Source organism: Rutidosis leptorrhynchoides, chromosome 2, assembly GCF_046630445.1.
Source record: "Rutidosis leptorrhynchoides isolate AG116_Rl617_1_P2 chromosome 2, CSIRO_AGI_Rlap_v1, whole genome shotgun sequence".
Taxonomy (NCBI): domain Eukaryota; kingdom Viridiplantae; phylum Streptophyta; class Magnoliopsida; order Asterales; family Asteraceae; genus Rutidosis; species Rutidosis leptorrhynchoides.
This window is the reverse complement of record NC_092334.1, coordinates 669,539,077-669,546,064: the sequence shown is the minus strand read 5'-3', so window position 1 is coordinate 669,546,064 and position 6,988 is coordinate 669,539,077. Positions and strand designations below refer to the sequence as shown.

Below are 6,988 nucleotides of genomic sequence, written 5' to 3'. Positions count from 1 at the left end.
TCACTCAATTAGACAATACCCCCCATCTATTAATAGTCAATAGTCCAATTTCCACAAGTGTCGGTCTTTTGCCCAAACCTTAATTATGGTACAAAATCCAATAACCCCGTCTTAATATTTAGTCAAACATCACGATTACTTCGGCTTAAATAAGCATAATAATAACTTAGTTACGAGACATTAATTTAAAAAGGAAGAACATAACTTACAGTGATTATTAATCGCGTAGCGTTACACGGACAGAGTTCCTACTTTAAAACCCGTAAAACATTTCTTACAATAACCCAATTATTATTAATCTTAAATTAAACTTAATATTATAAATATAAATATAAATTACATAAGAAAGAAAGAAGATTGGAAAAAGGTGTATCTAAATCATCGATTTAGATGGCCTTTTATAGGCAAATGATAAATTGAAATTTTCACTTATGACCCCTGAACTATGCTCAATTAACAACTTTTTATTATTTAATATTATTCTTATTATGAATTATTTAAATATTATATTATATTCTTGTGCATAGTTGACTTGTACTTTTAGCTCCGTTGCGTCGAGCGTTGAAAGTTGGTTCATGCCTCGGTTCCGGATTTTCGAACGCTCTTTCGTACTATTTTATATCGTGTACTTTGTGTTTTGCGTCTTGTACTCTTGTCATTTTTAGACGTTTCTCATCAATAAATTGAACCACTTTAATTGTATCTTGTACTTTTTAGCTTTTCGGACCTTTGTGTCTTCAATTCGTCGAATCTGCCTTTTGTCTTCGCACTTATTTAATATAAACGAATATTACTTGAAAATAGAACAATTGCAACTAAAATCTTGTCTTTCTTGAGGGATAATGCTATGAAATATATGTTCTTTTTTAGCCTTATCAATATCCCCACACTTGAGCGTTGCTTGTCCTCAAGCAATACAGTCTTGAAGTAATATAATACATCACACGAATCACTTCTTTATTCTTCACACTTTGTACATCAATGATTTTAATAGAGCGGTATAAACAATGATAGTAACGATAGAACCATGGTTGAAGGTGGTTGTGCCATCCACAGTTGCCTCGGGTTCAGGTCAACGACACTTGCAATCAAATAGCCGATTTACTTTCGGTTTCCAAAGCAAAGTGCACATTTGAAAGGCGGTTTACAGTCCCACATGACTATAAAAATGTAGATCCTTAAGGAAATTGGATCTTTATGAAAACATTTGATCTTTTGAAAATTCAATCTAGATTTTACCCTAGATAAGTTTTCTGATTTGACCCACCATTCGTTGTTGCAAAATATATTTGTGGATCAATATTTTGGCTAAAAACTTTTAGGTTCGTGTAATCCACTGCTATCCCTGTATCGGAAAGCACACATCCAGTTTACTTGTTCCGTATATTACCTTTCGGTAAACTACCGTCCGGTTGTAAAGGAAAGCGATGAACAAGAAACTGTTAAGGCAATGTCCCATGACATGCAGATGATTATGGTCTTTTGACGTGTCGGATGCTAGTACTATCCTTGGTAGGAGCAATAGTAAAGATCATCCTATGATTTTTCGGTCTGGCACAAGGTCCTGTCTCCGACCATGCTATGCAACCACCGTTCTTACGGTTGACACCCGATTTGGTTCAGGTGACCTAATGAATTCCAGGTGAATTCCTAGGATTTTATGTTCAATGGTGATGAACGCATTGAAAATGGGTTTTCAGAAAACAAATCGGTTTGTATTTTTGATCAAAATATTTTCTCGTTCAAGCTCGAGTTTAGATATCATTGAATTCCATGAGTTTGAATTCTCAATCTTTAAGGTCAATATCAAGGATTGAGTATATCAGGCTTAAATGCTGATTTTTAATCTTTAAGGAGATTATCCTTTCTGGGGATCTGATTCATTAGTCTTATCAAGCTAATTTTCACGGTGCCTCCCCATTGTACGAGATAAATCCTTCTCATGGTTAGGATAAATCTGACCACCTGGTGACCCTGTTTGATGCTGAGGTCCGTGGATTTCCTGCTGATTTTAGAGATGACTTTTCTAGATTTTTCGTCAACCTACAGCTGGTCTGGACGACAACTTCTTGACCTAAATCAAGAAGCGCGTGTCTTTTTCGGAAGACTTTACTTCCTTTTAATGATGGAATTGATTCATCGTGTAGATCCATCTCTTCTTTCAAAAGTATTACAATAAATCGGGTAAAACAGTTAATTTAGTCCAAAACAAAAGCACCTGCAATAAACTTTACACAAACATGTGATAGATAGTTTTTAATTGAATAACTTGGTATATTCTCGCCACACTTAGTTTCTTTCTTTGCCTTTTTATTCTCCTTTATTCCATTTTAAATGAATTCAAGCGTTTTGGGTTGTTTCTCAATTTATGTCCTTTTTGAGGTAACAATAATTTCGGTATTAACACCTAGTTTTCATCGTTCATAAATATATATAAACATGATTTTGATTTCATTTAGTTGAAAATTTTTCAAATTTTCGCAAAATTTGGCAAATAAACCAAGTGTAAACTCGTGAGAATTTATAACCCTTCCCCACACTTAAGATCATGCAATGCCCTCATTTGCATGAAATCAGACTCTAATTATAAATTCACGAGGGTGATTAGTGTAGAAAAGTGATTAAAAATACCGAGTTTGCAAACATGTTGTTGTCATATCACATTTGATATTTTGCGTCTTGTCGTCAAAATTAGTAGCTTTTGCTGAACTTAATGCTAGTCTTTGAAAGTGCGCTGTTTTACCCTGTTTTGTACATAACATAAAATACAAACATATATATACATATTTTTAAAGTTTGATATATTATCCCACGTTTAAAAATTTATAAAATATAATATATATATATATATATATATATATATATATATATATATATATATATATATATATATATATATATATATATATATATATATATATATATATATATATATATTTTTTGCATACTTTAGATCAATAAAATTAAAAAAATAATGATAACAAAATTTATCGCCCCGTCCTTGGGTAAATCAATTTCGGTTCAACGACCTAGTCTTCAACTCACGACGAATTTTAGAAATCAATTTTTTAAACTTAATGAAATAAAGTAAATTTTGTTTTTAAAATCACACCAAACTTAAATTTAAAAGGCATATTAATTAAAACCTAAAAAATAAAAATTCAGAATGGTGGGAGAAAACTAGTTCTTTAGTGTCTGCTAGCGGAAAAGACCAATCGGATTCCATTCTCGGAACTACACGAGAACAGAACAATTAACTCTAGACAGCATTTTCTTTTTAGAACATTTAAATCTCCCCACACTTAGGTAGCTGTGGTGTCGAAATTGTGATTAACTTCATCGTCAATTTCTCTTGGTCCATAATCAACTTGCATATCCGTGACTTTTTCTTTAAGCCATTGGTCGGATTCCTGTGTAATATCCACAATTTCAACTAGTTTCTCCTTTTCTTTAGGTGATAGATTGGATACTAACCGGTTACATAACTTAAAGTTCCCCTTGGTTCTAGCATCGCGAATCCGTTTAATAAGTTTCTTCATTGAACTATTAATAACGGGGTCATTTAATTTCGTATCAACAACGGGGTTCTTTGTTATCAGGTCATCATTAGGTGTTACTTCATTTTCCCCACACTTAGGCGTTTTATTATTATTAAGCACTACCGTTGGAGTTGGTAAAACAACATGGTTGTTACCAATCGTTTTTGCTGGTTCAATGGTTTTGGTTGGTGGAGATTTAGACTTTCAAATCATAAAGGTGATCGATTTGTTACCACTACTAAGTGTCATTCTTCCATTTCCTACATCAAATAACGCCCCGGTGGACGCAAAGAATGGTCGACCTAAAATTAGAGGAACGTTTGGGTCCTCTTCTATGTCAATGACAATAAATTCGACTAGAAAGGTTAAATTACCTACTTGAACGGGTAGGTTGTCAGCAATTCCAACTGGGTGCTTAATGGTTTGATCAAAGAGTCGAACACTCATATCCGTTGGACTTAACTCACCTACACCTAATCTCTTATATAATGAAAGAGGCATAACACTCACACTTGCACCTAAATCTGCTAGTGCATCATACATGACACAATCGCTAAGTAGACAAGGAACAATAAATTCACCCGGATCACCTACCCTAGGTGGAGGTTTTGATGGAACTGTATTCACCGGGTTTACTTCTACTGTTTTTGTTTCTTGCACTTTCTTATTCTTTTTCTTCTTCTTCTTTCCAATGGTATCACCAACTTTATTACCTATTACTTGCTCATACTCCACTCCTTTTCTTGGAAACGGGATGGGTGGTTTGTATGGTGCCACCACTGGCTTTACATACTCGGGTGGTGGTGGTGTAACTTCTTCATTGTTACTCACATCTAAAACCTTCCCATTTTCTGGAGCTGGTTTTTCAGAATTCGTTGAGACCATATTAACATTCTCATTTCGAGGATTTACTTCAGTATTACTCGGTAGCTTTCCTTGTTCCCTCTCACTCATCATGCTAGCAAGAGTACCTACGTGTTTTTCTAGATTCAAAATGGAAGCTTGTTGAGTTCTTAATGACTGATCAAACCTCTCGTTCGTTTGGGTTTGAGACGTAATAAATTGTGTTTGAGATTCCATTAGCTTTGCCATCATTTCTTCTAGATTTGGCTTTTTCTCTTCGGTTTGATGTGGCGGTTTATACAAGCTAGGTCTTTGTTGATTGAAAGTGTTGTTTTGAGTTGGTTGGTTATTCGGACCTTGTTGGTTGTACGAGTTGTTGTTGGGTCCATTTGGATTGTAAAGAATGTTTTGATTTCGATTAAAGTTTAGCTTTGGCGGTTGATAATTATTCTGATAATTATTTTCCAGCCTTTGGTTCATGTAGACAACATTCTCACGTTGTTCCATCGTTTGTTCAATGTGACAGTCTTTCATTAAGTGTGGTCCACCGCATTGCTCACAACTAATTCGTATTGCGTGAATATCTTTATTCATCTTTTCCATTCGTCTCTCGAAAGCATCTATTTTTGCGGAAACGGAATCAAAGTCATGGCTAGAATCGGCTCTAGCCGCTTTAGATGATCGAAAGATATCTTTTTCTTGATGCCACTCATGAGAGTGGGAAGCAGTGTTATCAATAATTTTGTAAGCTTCAGTTGCGGTTTTCTTCATAATGGAACCACCAGCTGTTATGTCGATGTCTTTTCTTGTAGCAACGTTGATACCTTGGTAGAATATTTGTACTATTTGATAAGTGTCTAAACCGTGTTGAGGACATCCTCTCAACATCCTTCCGAATCTTGTCCACGCCTCATATAATGTTTCATTTGGCTTTTGTGTGAACGTAACAATTTCTCCTTGAAGTCTCACGGCTTTAGATGCCGGAAAGAATCTTTGAAGAAATTTTTCAACTAAGACATCCCATGTGTCAATCGCCCCTTCAGGTAACGATTCTAACCAATCTTTGGCTTCTCCCTTTAAAGTCCAGGGAAACAACATGAGATATATCTGTTCATCCTCCACTTCTCGGATTTTGAATAGTGTATAGATCCTATTAAAGGTACGAAGATGTTCGTTGGGATCTTCTTTTGGCGTACCACTATATTGGCACTGATTAGTTACCATATGTAGAATTTGTCCTTTGATTTCATAATCTGGAGCATTAACTTCTGGCTTAATAATGGCGTGACCTTGGCCCGTGCGTTTAGCTCTCATTCGATCTTCCATACTTAGAGGTTCCGTTACTTCCATAATTGAATTCGTTGAATCGGTATCACTAGATGATTCTGATTTAATGGTTCGTTCCTCAACAATCTCTGTTTGAATGATTGGTGGCTCCGGAGGAAAGTTTAGTGGTTCAGGATCTACGAACCGTTCCTGAATATTCTCTGGATTCTCAATTGTGAGGTTGGGTTCAAAAAATGGTTTATCGGAAATTTGAACTGAAGTACTTGGTCGACTGGATGACGATTCTAAAGAAAAATCAATGGCGGTTATATTTGCTAAATGTCTTGATCTAGTTACAGGTGGTGAACGTACAAAAGGTGGTGAACGTCTTGCTCGGTGCATTCACTGAATATCCTATTAGTTTTTAAAAGGAAAGAAAAATTATAATAAGTTATCCAATCAATAGACTTTTCTGATTTTGCCCACGTTTCGAATAGCCAAAAGATGCAGCAGAGGGGCATGATTCGTTTGGTCTCAATATAATTGAGTACTGTTTGGCTCCAATAACCCGGTCCACGTACAAATCCAACTATTACTACGAACCAGAAAATTTTGATGTCTATCAATTTAACCACTTAAAATAAATTTTCGTAATTTTAAGAAATTTAGAGAAGAAGTAGAAAAAATTCTAAGTCCTAAAAACTAGAATGGCGAGAAATAAGAAAGAAATAGATTGCGCGTCGAAAAATGTCGAAAAAAAAAGGTCGAAAAATAGGCGTCGAAAAAATAAAAATAAGAAAGTAGCGCGAAAAACGGCGTCGCAAAATTCTAAAGCACCTAAATCTTAGTATAAGGAATAAGCACTTAAGGGATTTTACGGCAAACCTAAAAATTCTAGAAATAAAAATAACTATGCAAAACTAAACTTAATACTAAAAATTGTAACTATAGTCTAAAAATCTAAAGGTAATAAAACTTAAAAAAAAAATTATTATTTATTATTTTTAAAAAAAAAAATTTTTTTTAAATTTTTTTTTTTTTTTTTAAAAAAACGAATTTTTTTTTTACAAATTTTTTTTTTTAAAAAAACGAATTTTTTTTCTTAAAAAAAAACGTTTTTTTTACAACTTTTTGTTTTTTTTTAAAAAAACGATTTTTTTTACAAATTAATAATTTTTTTATAATTATTATTTTTTTTCAAAACTTTTTTTTTAATTCATTTACTATTCATGAATAGTAAATGAAAAGAAATTAATTAATTTACCATTCACATGAAAGCGACATGATAGAAATTATTAATTACAAGTTACATAATATACCCCTGAAGTATTTAATAAAAA

The 6,988-nt window shown here is 33.6% G+C and overlaps 1 non-coding gene across 1 annotated transcript; it reads left to right on the top strand.

Annotated features, from left to right (window-relative positions):
• The first annotated feature begins 5,241 nt into the window (after positions 1-5,241).
• LOC139895295 (small nucleolar RNA R71) lies at positions 5,242-5,348 on the top strand. The gene has a single exon (XR_011775753.1). It is a non-coding gene; the product is annotated as a small nucleolar RNA R71 (small nucleolar RNA).
• The last annotated feature ends 1,640 nt before the right edge of the window (positions 5,349-6,988 follow it).